The sequence below is a fragment of the Oncorhynchus tshawytscha genome, linkage group LG20, assembly GCF_018296145.1.
Source record: "Oncorhynchus tshawytscha isolate Ot180627B linkage group LG20, Otsh_v2.0, whole genome shotgun sequence".
Lineage (NCBI taxonomy): Eukaryota > Metazoa > Chordata > Actinopteri > Salmoniformes > Salmonidae > Oncorhynchus > Oncorhynchus tshawytscha.
Window position 1 is genome coordinate 51,553,628 of NC_056448.1, and position 18,321 is coordinate 51,571,948.

Genomic DNA, 18,321 nt, shown 5'->3' on the forward strand with positions numbered 1-18,321 from the left:
CACCCACTACTACTGTCCACTACTACTGTCCACTACCACTGTCCACTACTACTGTCCACTACTACCCACTACTATGTTCCACTACTACTGTCCTCCACTAATGTCCACTACCACTGTCCACTACTACTGTCCTCCACTAATGTCCACTACTACTGTCCACTACTACTGTCCACTACCACTGTCCTCCACTACTACTGACCACTACTACTGACCACTACTACTGCCCATTACTACTGTCCATTACTACTGACCACTACTACTGACCACTACTACTGTCCACTACTACTGTCCACTACTACTGTCCATACTATGGTCAACTTCTACTGACCACTACTACTACCCACTACTACTGCACACTACTACTGTCCACTACTACTACCCACCACTTCCACACCCTACTACTTTCCACTACAACTGTCCACTACTACTGTCCACTACTATGGTCCACTACTTCCACCCACTACTACTGTCCACTACTACTGTCCACTACTACTGTCCACTACTTCCACCCACTACTACTGTCCCCATACTACTGTCCACTACTACTGTCCACTACTTCCACCCACTACTACTGTCCACTACTACTGTCCACTACTACCCACTACTATGTTCCACTACTACTGTCCTCCACTAATGTCCACTACCACTGTCCACTACGACTGTCCTCCACTAATGTCCACTACTACTGTCCACTACTACTGTCCACTACCACTGTCCTCCACTACTACTGACCACTACTACTGACCACTACTACTGCCCATTACTACTGTCCATTACTACTGACCACTACTACTGACCACTACTACTGTCCACTACTACTGACCACTACTACTGACCACTAATACTGACCACTACTACTGTCCACTACTACTGACCACTACTACTGTCAACTACCACTGTCCACTACTACTGTCCTCCACTACTACTGACCACTTCTACTGTCCACTACTACTGTCCACTACTACTGACCACTACTACTGACCAGTACAACTGTCCTCAACTACTTTTTACTACTACTACCCACTTCTAATGACCACTACTACTGACCACTACTACTGTCCAGTACTACTGTCCACTCTACTGTCCACGACTACTGTCCACTACTACTGTCCATTACTACTGACCACTACTACTGTCCACTACTACTACCCACTACTATGGTCCACTACTACTGTCCACTACTTCCACCCACTACTACTGCCCACTACTACTGTCCACTACTACTGTCCATTATTACTGTCCACTACTATGGTCCACTTCTACTGACCACTACTACTACCCACTACTACTGCCCACTACTACTGTCCACTACTACTACCCACTACTTCCACACCCTACTACTGTCCACTACAACTGTCCACTACTACTGTCCACTACTACTGTCCACTACCACTCTGCACTACTACTGTCCACTACTACTGTCCACTACTACTACCCACTACTATGGTCCACTACTTCCACCCATTACTACTGACCACTACTACTGACCACTACTACTGTCCACTACTACTGACCACTACTACTGACCACTACTACTGTCCACTACTACTGACCACTACTACTGTCAACTACCACTGTCCACTACTACTGTCCTCCACTACTACTGACCACTTCTACTGTCCACTACTACTGACCACTACTACTGACCACTACTACTGTCCACAACTACTTTTCACTCCTACTACCCACTTCTACTGACCACTACTACTGACCACAACTAATGTCCAGTACTACATTTCCACTCTACAGTCCACTACTACTGACCACTACTACTGACCACTACTACTGTCCACTACTAATGACCACTACTACTGTCCACTACTACTGTCCACTACCACTGTCCACTACTACTGTCCACTACTACTGTCCACTACTACTACCCACTACTATGGTCCACTACTACTGTCCACTACTTCCACCCACTACTACTGTCAACTACTACTGTCCACTACTACTGTCCACTACTACTGACCACTACTACTGTCAACTACCACTGTCCACTACTACTGTCCTCCACTACTACTGACCACTTCTACTGTCCACTACTACTGTCCACTACTACTGACCACTACTACTGACCACTACTACTGTCCTCAACTACTTTTTACTACTACTACCCACTTCTACTGACCACTACTACTGACCACTACTACTGTCCAGTACTACTGTCCACTCTACTGTCCACTACTACTGTCCACTACTACTGTCCATTACTACTGACCACTACTACTGTCCACTACTACTACCCACTACTATGGTCCACTACTACTGTCCACTACTTCCACCCACTACTACTGTCAACTACTACTGTCCATTACTACTGCCCACTACTACTGTCCACTACTACTGTCCATTATTACTGTCCACTATTATGGTCCACTTCTACTGACCACTACTACTACCCACTACTACTGCCCACTACTACTGTCCACTACTACTACCCACTACTTCCACACCCTACTACTGTCCACTACAACTGTCCACTACTACTGTCCACTACTACTGTCCACTACCACTCTGCACTACTACTGTCCACTACTACTGTCCACTACTACTACCCACTACTATGGTCCACTACTTCCACCCACTACTACTGTCCACTACTACTGTCCACTACTACTGTCCACTACTTCCACCTACTACTACTGTCCACTACTACTACTGTCCACTACTATGTTCCACTACTACAATCCACTACTACTGTCCACTACTTCCACCCACTACAACTGTCCACTACTACTGTCCAGTACTACTGTCCACTACTACTGACCACTACTACTGTCAACTACCACTGTCCACTACTACTGTCCACTACTACTGACCAATCCTACTGTCCACTACTAATACCCACTTCTACTGACCACTACTACTGACCACTACTACTGTCCAGTACTACTGTCCACTCTACTGTCCACTACTACTGACCACTACTACTGACCACTACTACTGACCACTACTACTGTCCACTACCACTGTCCACTACTACTGTCCACTACTACTGACCACTACTACTACCCACTACTATGGTCCACTACTACTGTCCACTACTTCCACCCACTACTACTGTCAACTACTACTGTCCACTACTACTGTCCACTACTACTGTCCACTACTACTGTCCATTATTACTGTCCACTACTATGGTCCACTTCTACTGACCACTACTACTACCCACTACTACTGCCCACTACTACTGACCACTACTACTGTCCACTACTAATGACCACTACTACTGTCCACTACTACTGTCCACTACCACTGTCCACTACTACTGTCCACTACTACTGTCCACTACTACTACCCACTACTATGGTCCACTACTTCCACCCACTACTACTGTCCACTACTACTGTCCACTACTTCCACCCACTACTACTGTCCCCATACTACTGTCCACTACTACTGACCACTACTACTGACCACTACTACTGTCCACTACTAATGACAACTACTACTGTCCACTACTAATGTCCACTACTACTGACCACTACTACTGACCACTACTACTGTCCACTACTACTGACCACTACTACTGTCCACTACCACTGTCCACTACTACTGTCCTCCACTACTACTGACCACTACTACTGTCCACTACTAATGACCACTACTACTGTCCACTACTACTGTCCACTACTACTGACCACTACTACTGTCCACTACTACTGACCACTACTACTGACCACTACTACTGTCCACTACTACTGTCCACTACTACTGTCCACTACTACTGACCACTACTACTGTCCACTACTACTGACCACTACTACTGTCAACTACCACTGTCCACTACTAATGACCACTACTACTGTCCACTACTACTGTCCACTACTACTGACCACTACTACTGTCCACTACTACTGTCCTCCACTACTTTCCACTACTACTGTCCACTACTACTACCCACTACTATGGTCCACTACTACTGTCCACTACTTCCACCCACTACTACTGTCAACTACTACTGCCCACTACTACTGTCCACTACTACTGTCCATTATTACTGTCCACTACTATGGTCCACTTCTACTGACCACTACTACTACCCACTACTACTGCCCACTACTACTGTCCACTACTACTACCCACTACTTCCACACCCTACTAATGTCCACTACAACTGTCCACTACTACTGTCCACTACTACTGTCCACTACCACTCTGCACAACTACTGTCCACTACTACTGTCCACTACTACTACCCACTACTATGGTCCACTACTTCCACCCACTACTACTGTCCACTACTACTGGCCACTACTACTGTCCACTACTTCCACCCACTTCTACTGTCCCCTACTACTGTCCACTACTACTGTCCACTACTTCCACCCACTACTACTGCCCACTACTACTGTCCACTACCACTGTCCACTACTACTGTCCACTACTACTGACCACTACTACTGACCACTACTACTGTCCATTACTACTGACCACTACTACTGACCACTACTACTGTCCACTACTAATGACAACTACTACTGTCCTCCACTAATGTCCACTACCACTGTACACTACTACTGTCCACTACTACTGACCACTACTACTGACCACTACTACTGTCCATTACTACTGACCACTACTACTGACCACTACTACTGTCCACTACTAATGACAACTACTACTGTCCACTACTAATGTCCACTACTACTGACCACTACTACTGACCACTACGACTGTCCACTACTACTGACCACTACTACTGTCCACTACCACTGTCCACTACTACTGTCCTCCACTACTACTGACCACTACTACTGTCCACTACTAATGACCACTAATACTGTCCACTACTACTGTCCACTACTACTGACCACTACTACTGTCCACTACTACTGTCCACTACTACTGACCACTACTACTGACCACTACTACTGTCCACTACCACTGTCCACTACTACTGTCCACTACTACTGTCTACTACTACTGACCACTACTACTGTCCACTACTACTGACCACTACTACTGTCCAGTACTACTGTCCACTCTACTGTCCACTACCACTGACCACTACTACTGACCACTACTACTGTCCACTACTACTGACCACTACTAATGTCAACTACCACTGTCCACTACTACTGACCACTTCTACTGTCCACTACTACTGTCCACTACTACTGACCACTACTACTGTCCACTACTAATGACCACTACTACTGTCCACTACTACTGTCAACTACCACTGTCCACTACTACTGTCCACTACTACTGTCCACTACTACTACCCACTACTATGGTCCACTACTACTGTCCACTACTTCCACACACTACTACTGTCAACTACTACTGTCCATTACTACTGTCCACTACTACTGTCGACTACTACTGTCCATTATTACTGTCCACTACTATGGTCCACTTCTACTGACCACTACTACTACCCACTACTACTGCCCACTACTACTGACCACTACTACTGTCCACTACTAATGACCACTACTACTGTCCACTACTACTGTCCACTACCACTGTCCACTACTACTGTCCACTACTACTGTCCACTACTACTACCCACTACTATGGTCCACTACTTCCACCCACTACTTCTGTCCACTACTACTATTGTCCACTACTACTGTCCACTACTTCCACCCACTACTACTGTCCCCATACTACTGTCCACTACTACTGTCCACTACTTCCACCCACTACTACTGTCCACTACTACTGTCCACTACCACTGTCCACTACTACTGTCCACTACTACTCTCCACTAATACTACCCACTACTATTGTCCCCTACTACTGTCCACTACTATGGTCCACTACTTCCACCTACTACTACTGTCCACTACTACTGTCCACTACTACCCACTACTATGTTCCACTACTACTGTCCTCCACTAATGTCCACTACCACTGTCCACTACTACTGTCCTCCACTAATGTCCACTACTGTCCACTACTACTGTCCACTACCACTGTCCTCCACTACTACTGTCCACTACTACTGACCACTACTACTAACCACTACTACTGACCACTACTACTGACCACTACTTCTGTCCATTACTACTGACCACTACTACTGTCCAGTACTACTGACCACTACTACTGACCACTACTACTGACCACTACTACTGTCCACTACTACTGTCAACTACTATGTTCCACTACTACTGTCCACTACTACTGTCCACTACTTCCACCCACTACTATTGTCCACTAATACTGTCCACTACTACTGTCCACTACTACTGTCCTCCACTAATGTCCACTACTACTGTCCACTACTTCCACCCATTGCTACTGTCCACTACTATTGTCCACTACTATGTTCCACTACTACTGTCCACTACTTCCACCCACTACTATTGTCCACTACTACTGTCCACTACTACTGTCCACTACTACTGTCCTCCAAAAATGTCCACTACTACTGTCCACTACTTCCATCCATTGCTACTGTCCACTACTATTGTCCACTACTACTTTCCACTACTACTGTCCACTACTACTGTCCTCCACTACTATTCCACTGCTACTGTCCACTACTACTGTCCACTACCACTGTCCACTACTACTGTCCTCCACTAATGTCCACTACTACTGTCCACTACCACTGTCCACTACTACTGTCCTCCACTAATATCCACTACTACTGTCCACTACTACTGTCCACTACCACTGTCCTCCACTACTACTGTCCACTACTACTGACCACTACTACTGACCACTACTACTGTCCACTACTACTGACCACTACTACTGACCACTACTACTGACCACTACTACTGTCCACTACTAATGACCACTACTACTGTCCACTACTACTGTCCACTACTACTGTCCTCCACTAATGTCCACTACTACTGTCCACTACTTCCACCCATTGCTACTGTCCACTACTATTGTCCACTACTATGTTCCACTACTACTGTCCACTACTTCCACCCACTACTATTGTCCACTAATACTGTCCACTACTACTGTCCACTACTACTGTCCTCCAAAATGTCCACTACTACTGTCCACTACTTCATTTATCCATTGCTACTGTCCACTACTATTGTCCACTACTATTTCCACTACTACTGTCCACTACTATTGTCCTCCACTACTATTCCACTGCTATTGTCCACTACTATTGTCCACTACTACTGTCCACTACTACTGTCCACTACTATTGTTCTGTCTTCCACTAATGTTCACTACTATTGTCCACTACTACTGTCCACTACTATTGTCCTCCACTATTATCCACTACTACTGTCCACTACTACTGTCCACTACCACTGTCCTCCACTACTACTGTCCACTACTACTGACCACTACTACTGACCACTACTACTGTCCATTACTAATGACCACTACTACTGACCACTACTACTGTCCACTACTACTGACCACTACTACTGACCACTACTACTGACCACTACTAATGACCACTACTACTGTCCACTACTACTGTCCACTACCACTGTCCACTACTACTGTCCACTACTACTGTCCACTACTACTGTCCACTACTTCCACCCACTACTACTGTCAACTACTACTGTCGACTACTACTGTCCATTATTACTGTCCACTACTATGGTCCACTTCTACTGACCACTACTACTACCCACTACTATTGTCCACTACTACTGTCCACTACTACTGTCCACTACTACTGTCCTCCACTAATGTCCACTACTACTGTCCACTACTTCCACCCATTGCTACTGTCCACTACTATTGTCCACTACTATGTTCCACTACTACTGTCCACTACTACTGTCCACTACTTCCACCCTCTACTATTGTCCACTACTACTGTCCACTACTACTGTCCACTACTACTGTTCTCCACAAATGTCCACTACTACTGTCCACTACTTCCATCCATTGCTACTGTCCGCTACTATTGTCCACTACTACTTTCCACTACTACTGTCCACTACTACTGTCCACTACTACTGTCCTCCACTAATGTCCACTACTACTGTCCACTACTTCCACCCATTGCTACTGTCCACTACTATTGTCCACTACTATGTTCCAATACTACTGTCCACTACTACTGTCCACTACCACTGTCCTCCACTACTACTGTCCACTACTACTGACCACGACTACTGACCACTACTACTGTCCACTACTACTGACCACTACTACTGACCACTACTACTGCCTACTACTACTGTCCACTACTTATACCCACTACTATGTTCCACTACACCTGTCCAATACTACTGTCCACCACTACTACCCACTACTATGTTCCAAAACTACTGTCCACTACTACTGTCCACTACTTCCACCCACTACAACTGTCCACTACTACTGTCCACTACTACTGTCCACTACTACCCACTACTATGTTCCACTACTACTGTCCACTACTACTGTCCACTACTTCCACCCACTACTATTGTCCACTACTACTGTCCATTACGACTGTCCACTACTACTGTCCTCCACTAATGTCCACTACTACTGTCCACTACTTCCACCCATTGCTACTGTCCACTACTATTGTGCACTACTACTTACCACTACTACTGTCCACTACTTCCACCCATTGCTACTGTCCACTACTATTGTGCACTACTACTTACCACTACTACTGTCCACTACTACTGTCCTCCAACTACTTTCCACTGCTACTGTCCACTACTACTGTCCACTACTACTGTCCACTACTTCCACCCACTACTATTGTCCACTACTACTGTCCACTACTACTGTCCACTACTACTGTCCTCCACTAATGTCCACTACTACTGTCCACTATTTACCTATTGCTACTGTCCACTACTATTGTCCACTACTATTTACTACTACTGTCCACTACTATTGTCCTCCACTACTTTCCACTGCTATTGTACTACCACTACCACTGGCTACTACTATTGTCCTCCACTAATGTCCACTACTACTGTCCACTACACTGTCCACTACTACTGTCCTCCACTAATGTCCACTACTACTGTCCATTACTACTGACCACTACTATTGACCACTACTACTGTCCACTACTACTGACCACTACTACTGACCACTACTACTGTCCACTACTACTGTCCACAACCACTGTCACCACTTACTGTCCACTACTATTGTCATTTACCTACTATAATTGTTCACTATTGTCACCACTATTGTCACTACTACTACTACTGTCCACTACTACTGTCCACTATTTCACCTACTACTATTGTCCACTACTACTGTCCACTACTACTGTCCACTACTACTGTCCACTAGTACCCACTACTATGTTCCACTACTACTGTCCACTACTACTGTCCACTATTTCCACCCACTACTATTGTCCACTACTACTGTCCACTAGTACCTACTACTATGTTCCACTACTACTGTCCACTACTACTGTCCACTACTTCCACCCACTACTATTGTCCACTACTACTGTCCACTACTACTGTCCACTACTACCCACTACTATGTTCCACTACAACTGTCCACTACTACTGTCCACTACTTCCACCCACTACTATTGTCCACTACTACTGTCCATTACTACTGTCCACTACTACTGTCCTCCACTAATGTCCAATACTACTGTCCACTACTTCCACCCACTGCTACTGTCCACTGCTACTGTCCACTACTACTGTCCACTACTACTGTCCACTACTACCCACTACTATGTTCCACTACAACTGTCCACTACTACTGTCCACTACTTCCACCCACTACTATTGTCCACTACTACTGTCCACTACTACTGTCCACTACTACTGTCCACTAGTACCCACTACTATGTTCCACTACTACTGTCCACTACTACTGTCCACTACTTCCACCCACTACTATTGTCCACTACTACTGTCCACTACTACTGTCCACTACTATTGTCTCCACTAATGTCCACTACTATTGTCCACTCATTCCACCTATTGCTATTGTCCACTACTATTGTCCACTACTACTTTCCACTACTACTGTCCACTACTACTGTCCTCCACTACTTTCCACTGCTATTGTCACACTATTGTCCACTACTACTGGCTACTACTATTGTCCTCCACTAATGTCACTACTATTGTCCACTACCACTGTCCACTACTATTGTCCTCCACTAATGTCCACTACTACTGTCCATTACTACTGACCACTACTACTGACCACTACTACTGTCCACTACTACTGACCACTACTACTGACCACTACTACTGTCCACTACTACTGTCCACAACCACTGTCAACTACTACTGTCCACTACTACTGTCCACTACTTCCACCCACTACAACTGTCCACTACTACTGTCCACTACTACTGTCCACTACTACCCACTACTATGTTCCACTACAACTGTCCACTACTACTGTCCACTACTTCCACCCACTACTATTGTCCACTACTACTGTCCACTACTACTGTCCACTACTACTGTCCACTAGTACCCACTACTATGTTCCACTACTACTGTCCACTACTACTGTCCACTACTTCCACCCACTACTATTGTCCACTACTACTGTCCACTAGTACCTACTACTATGTTCCACTACTACTGTCCACTACTACTGTCCACTATTTCCACCCACTACTATTGTCCACTACTACTGTCCACTACTACTGTCCACTACTACCCACTACTATGTTCCACTACAACTGTCCACTAATATTGTTCACTATTTACCTACTATTATTGTCCACTACTATTGTCCATTACTATTGTCCACTATTATTGTCTCTCTCACTATGTTCATTACTATTGTCCACTATTTACCTACTGCTATTGTCCACTGTTATTGTTCACTATTATTGTCCACTACTACTGTCCACTACTACCCACTACTATGTTCCACTACAACTGTCCACTACTATTGTCCACTATTCCACCCACTACTATTGTCCACTACTATTGTCCACTACTATTGTCCACTACTACTGTCCACTAGTACCCACTACTATGTTCCACTACTACTGTCCACTACTACTGTCCACTACTTCCACCCACTACTATTGTCCACTACTACTGTCCACTACTACTGTCCACTACTACCCACTACTATGTTCCACTACAACTGTCCACTACTACTGTCCACTACTTCCACCCACTACTATTGTCCACTACTACTGTCCATTACTACTGTCCACTACTACTGTCCTCCACTAATGTCCAATACTACTGTCCACTACTTCCACCCACTGCTACTGTCCACTACTACTGCCTACTACTACTGTTCACTACTTATACCCACTACTATGTTCCACTACTACTGTCCACTACTACTGTCCACTACTTCCACCCACTACAACTGTCCACTACTACTGTCCATTACTACTGTCCACTACTACTGTCCACTACTACCCACTACTATGTTCCACTACTACTGTCCACTACTACAGTCCACTACTTCCACCCACTACTATTGTCCACTACTACTGTCCACTACGACTGTCCACTACTACTGTCCTCCACTAATGTCCACTACTACTGTCCACATTTCCACACATTGTTACTGTCCACTACTATTGTGCACTACTATTTACTTACCACTACTACTGTCCACTACTACTGTCCTCCACTACTTTCTACTGCTACTGTCACTACTACTGTCCACTGCCACTGTCCACTACTACTGTCCTCCATTAATGTCCACTACTACTGTCCACTACCACTGTCCAATACTACTGTCCTCCACTAATGTCCACTACTACTGTCCACTACTACTGTCCACTACTACTGACCACTACTACTGACCACTACTACTGTCCATTACTACTGACCACTACTACTGACCACTACTACTGTCCACTACTACTGTCCACTACTACCCACTACTATGTTCCACTACTACTGTCCACTACTACTGTCCACTACTTCCACCCACTACTATTGTCCACTACTACTGTCCACTACTACTGTCCACTACTACTGTCCTCCACTAATGTCCACTACTACTGTCCACTATTTACCATTGCTACTGTCCACTACTATTGTCCACTACTACTTTCCACTACTACTGTCCACTACTACTGTCCTGCACTACTTTCCACTGCTACTGTCCACTACTACTGTCCACTACCACTGGCCACTACTACTGTCCTCCACTAATGTCCACTACTACTGTCCACTACCACTGTCCACTACTACTGTCCTCCACTAATGTCCACTACTACTGTACACTACTACTGTCCACTACCACTGTCCTCCACTACTACTGTCCTCCACTACTACTGACCACTACTACTGACCACTACTACTGTCCACTACTACTGTCCACTACTACCCACTACTATGTTCCACTAAATCTGTCCACTACTACTGTCCACTACTTCCACCCACTACTATTGTCCACTACTACTGTCCACTACTACTGTCCACTACTACTGTCCTCCACTAATGTCCACTACTACTGTCCACTACTTCCACCCACTACTATTGTCCACTACTACTATCCACTACGACTGTCCACTACTACTGTCCTCCACTAATGTCCACTACTACTGTCCACTACTTCCACCCATTGCTACTGTCCACTACTATTGTACACTACTACTTACCACTACTACTGTCCACTACTACTGTCCTCCACTACTTTCCACTACTACTGTCCACTACTACTACCCACTACTATGGTCCACTACTACTGTCCACTACTTCCACCCACTACTACTGTCAACTACTACTGTCCATTACTACTGCCCACTACTACTGTCCACTACTACTGTCCATTATTACTGTCCACTACTATGGTCCACTTCTACTGACCACTACTACTACCCACTACTACTACCCACTACTACTGTCCACTACTACTACCCACTACTTCCACACCCTACTAATATCCACTACAACTGTCCACTACTACTGTCCACTACTACTGTCCACTACCACTCTGCACAACTACTGTCCACTACTATTGTCCACTACTACTACCACTACTATGGTCCACTATTTACCCACTACTATTGTCCACTACTACTGTCCCACTACTATTGTCACTATTTACCTACTTTCTATTGTCCATTATTGTCCACTATTTACCTACTCCACATTGTCCACCTATTGTCCACTACTACTGTCCACTACTACTGTCCACTACTACCTACTACTGTCACTACTATTGTCCTCTCACTAATGTCCACTACCACTGTACACTACTACTGTCTCCACTAATGTTCACTACACTGTCCTTCCACTACTATTGTCCACTACTATTGTCCACACTATTGTCCTCCACTAATGTCCACTACTATTGTCCACTACTACTGTCCACTACCACTGTCCTCCACTACTACTGTCAACTACTACTGACCACTACTACTAACCACTACTACTGACCACTACCACTGTCCATTACTACTGTCCATTACTACTGTCCACTACTACCCACTACTATGTTCCACTACTACTGTCCTCCACTAATGTCCACTACCACTGTACACTACTACTGTCCTCCACTAATGTCCACTACCACTGTCCTCCACTACTACTGTCCACTACTACTGTCCTCCACTACTGTCCACTACTTCCACCCACTGCTACTGTCCACTGCTACTGTCCACTACTACTGTCCACTACTACTGTCCACTACTACCCACTACTATGTTCCACTACAACTGTCCACTACTATTGTCCACTATTTACCACTACTATTGTCCACTATTATTGTCCACTACTATTGTCCACTACTACTGTCCACTAGTACCACTACTATGTTCCACTACTACTGTCCACTACTACTGTCCACTATTCCACCCACTACTATTGTCCACTACTATTGTCCATCTACTACTGTCCACTACTACCACTACTATGTTCCACTACAACTGTCCACTACTACTGTCCACTACTTCCACCCACTACTATTGTCCACTACTACTGTCCATTACTACTGTCCACTACTACTGTCCTCCACTAATGTCCAATACTACTGTCCACTACTTCCACCCACTGCTACTGTCCACTACTACTGCCTACTACTACTGTTCACTACTTATACCCACTACTATGTTCCACTACTACTGTCCACTACTACTGTCCACTATTCACTACTATAACTGTCCACTATTATTGTCCATTACTATTGTCCACTACTACTGTCCACTACTATTTACTACTATGTTCCACTACTACTGTCCACTACTACTCCACTATTTACTACTATTGTCCACTACTACTGTCCACTACGACTGTCCACTACTATTGTCCTCCACTAATGTCCACTACTACTGTCCACTATTCCACACATTGCTACTGTCCACTACTATTGTGCACTACTATTTTTACCACTACTACTGTCCACTACTACTGTCCACATTTTCCACTACTGTCCACTACTACTGTCCACTCTACTGTCCACTACTATTGATGTCCACTACTACTGTCCACTACTACTGTCCACTACATTACTATGTCCACTACTACTGTCCACTACTACTGTCCACTACTACTGACCACTACTACTGTCCACTGTCCTACTGACCACTACTACTGACTACTACTACTGTCCACTACTACTGTCCACTACTACCACTACTATGTTCCACTACTATTGTCCACTACTATTGTCCACTATTTTACCTACTACTATTGTCACTACTATTGTCCACTATATTGTCCACACTATTGTCCTCCACTAATGTTCACTACTACTGTTCACTATTTACCTATTGCTATTGTCCACTACTATTGTCCACTATTATTTTTCCACTACTATTGTCACTATTATTGTCCTGCACTACTATTTTTCCACTGCTATTGTCCATATTATTGTTCACTACTACTGGTCTACTATTATTGTCCTTCATTAATGTCCACTATTATTGTCCACTACTACTGTCCACTACTATTGTCCTCCACTAATATCCACTACTACTGTCCACTACTACTGTCCACTACCACTGTCCTCCACTACTATTGTCCTCCACTACTACTGACCACTACTACTGACCACTACTACTGTCCACTACTACTGTCCACTACTACCCACTACTATGTTCCACTAAATCTGTCCACTACTACTGTCCACTACTTCCACCCACTACTATTGTCCACTACTACTGTCCACTACTACTGTCCACTACTACTGTCCTCCACTAATGTCCACTACTACTGTCCACTACTTCCACCCACTACTATTGTCCACTACTACTATCCACTACGACTGTCCACTACTACTGTCCTCCACTAATGTCCACTACTACTGTCCACTACTTCCACCCATTGCTACTGTCCACTACTATTGTACACTACTACTATTACCACTACTACTGTCCACTACTATTGTCCTCCACTATTTCTTCCACTACTACTGTCCACTACTACTACCCACTACTATGGTCCACTACTACTGTCCACTATTTACCTACTACTACTGTCAATTCATTATTGTCCATTACTACTGCCCACTACTACTGTCCACTACTACTGTCCATTATTACTGTCCACTACTATGGTCCACTTCTACTGACCACTACTACTATTACCCACTACTACTACCCACTACTACTGTCCACTACTACTACCCATCATTTACACTTACTAATATCCACTACAACTGTCCACTACTATTGTCCACTACATTACTGTCCACTACCACTTGCACAACCATTGTCCACTACTATTGTCCACATTACTACCTACTACTATGGTCCACTATTTACCTACTACTATTGTTCACTTATTATTGTCCATCATTACTGTCTACTATTTACCTACTTTTATTGTCTCATTACTGTCCACTATTTACCTACTACATTATTGTCCACATTATTGTCCACTACTACTGTTCACTATTACTGTCCACTACTACCTACTACTATGTTCCACTATTATTGTCCATTCCACTAATGTTCATACTACTACTGTATACATACTACTGTCCTCCACTAATGTCCACTACCACTGTCCTCCACTACTACTGTCCACTACTACTGTCCACTACTACTGTCCTCCACTAATGTCCACTACTGTCCACTACTACTGTCCACTACCACTGTCCTCCACTACTACTGTCAACTACTACTGACCACTACTACTAACCACTACTACTGACCACTACCACTGTCCATTACTACTGTCCATTACTACTGTCCACTACTACCCACTACTATGTTCCACTACTACTGTCCTCCACTAATGTCCACTACCACTGTACACTACTACTGTCCTCCACTAATGTTCACTACTACTGTCTCCACTACTATTGTCACTATTATTGTCCTCCACTAATGTCCATTTTATTGACTACTACATTATTGTCAACTACCACTGTCCACTACTACTGTCCTCCACTACTACTGACCACTTCTACTGTCCACTACTACTGTCCACTACTACTGACCACTACTACTGACCACTACTACTGTCCACAACTACTTTTCACTACTACTACCCACTTCTACTGACCACTACTACTGACCACTACTACTGTCCAGTACTACTGTCCACTCTACTGTCCACTACTACTGACCACTACTTCTGTCCATTACTACTGACCACTACTACTGTCCAGTACTACTGACCACTACTACTGACCACTACTACTGACCACTACTACTGTCCACTACTACCCACTACTATGTTCCACTACTACTGTCCACTACTACTGTCCACTACTTCCACCCACTACTATTGTCCACTACTACTGTCCACTAGTACTGTCCACTACTACTGTCCTCCACTAATGTCCACTACTACTGTCCACTACTTCCATCCATTGCTACTGTCCACTACTATGGTCCACTTCTACTTTCCACTACTACTGTCCTCCACTACTATTCCACTGCTATTGTCCACTACTATTGTCCACTACCACTGTCCACTACTATTGTTCCTCCACTAATGTTCACTACTATTGTCCACTACCACTGTCCACTACTACTGTCCTCCACTAATATCCACTACTACTGTCCACTACTACTGTTCACTACCACTGTCCTCCACTACTACTGTCCACTACTACTGACCACTACTACTGACCACTACTACTGTCCATTACTAATGACCACTACTACTGACCACTACTACTGTCCACTACTACTGACCACTACTACTGACCACTACTACTGCCTACTACTACTGTCCACTACTTATACCCACTACTATGTTCCACTACACCTGTCCAATACTACTGTCCACCACTACTACCCACTACTATGTTCCACTACTACTGTCCACTACTACTGTCCACTACTTCCACCCACTACAACTGTCCACTACTACTGTCCACTACTACTGTCCACTACTACCCACTACTATGTTCCACTACTACTGTCCACTACTACTGTCCACTACTTCCACCCACTACTATTGTCCACTACTACTGTCCATTACGACTGTTCACTACTACTGTCCTCCACTAATGTCCACTACTACTGTCCACTACTTCCACCCATTGCTACTGTCCACTACTATTGTGCACTACTACTTACCACTACTACTGTCCACTACTACTGTCCTCCACTACTTTCCACTGCTACTGTCCACTAGTACTGTCCACTACCACTGTCCACTACTACTGTCCTCCATTAATGTCCACTACTACTGTCCACTACCACTGTCCAATACTACTGTCCTCCACTAATGTCCACTACTACTGTCCACTACTACTGACCACTACTACTGTCCACTACTTCCACCCATTGCTACTGTCCACTACTATTGTGCACTACTACTTACCACTACTACTGTCCACTACTACTGTCCTCCACTACTGTCCACTGCTACTGTCCACTACTACTGTCCACTACTACTGTCCACTACTTCCACCCACTACTATTGTCCACTACTACTGTCCACTACTACTGTCCTCCACTAATGTCCACTACTACTGTCCACTACTTCCACCCATTGCTACTGTCCACTACTATTGTCCACTACTACTTTTTCACTACTACTGTCCACTACTACTGTCCTCCACTACTTTCCACTGCTACTGTCCACTACTACTGTCCACTACCACTGGCCACTACTACTGTCCTCCACTAATGTCCACTACTACTGTCCACTACCACTGTCCACTACTACTGTCCTCCACTAATGTCCACTACTACTGTCCATTACTACTGACCACTACTACTGACCACTACTACTGTCCACTACTACTGACCACTACTACTGACCACTACTACTGTCCACTACTACTGTCCACAACCACTGTCAACTACTACTGTCCACTACTACTGTCCACTACTTCCACCCACTACAACTGTCCACTACTACTGACCACTACTACTGACCACTACTACTGTCCACTACTACTGTCCACTACACCTGACCACTACTACTGTCCACTTCTACTGTCCACTACTACTGACCACTACTACTGACCACTACTACTGTCCACTACTAATGACCACTACTACTGTCCACTACTACTTCTACTACTACTACCCACTACTATTGT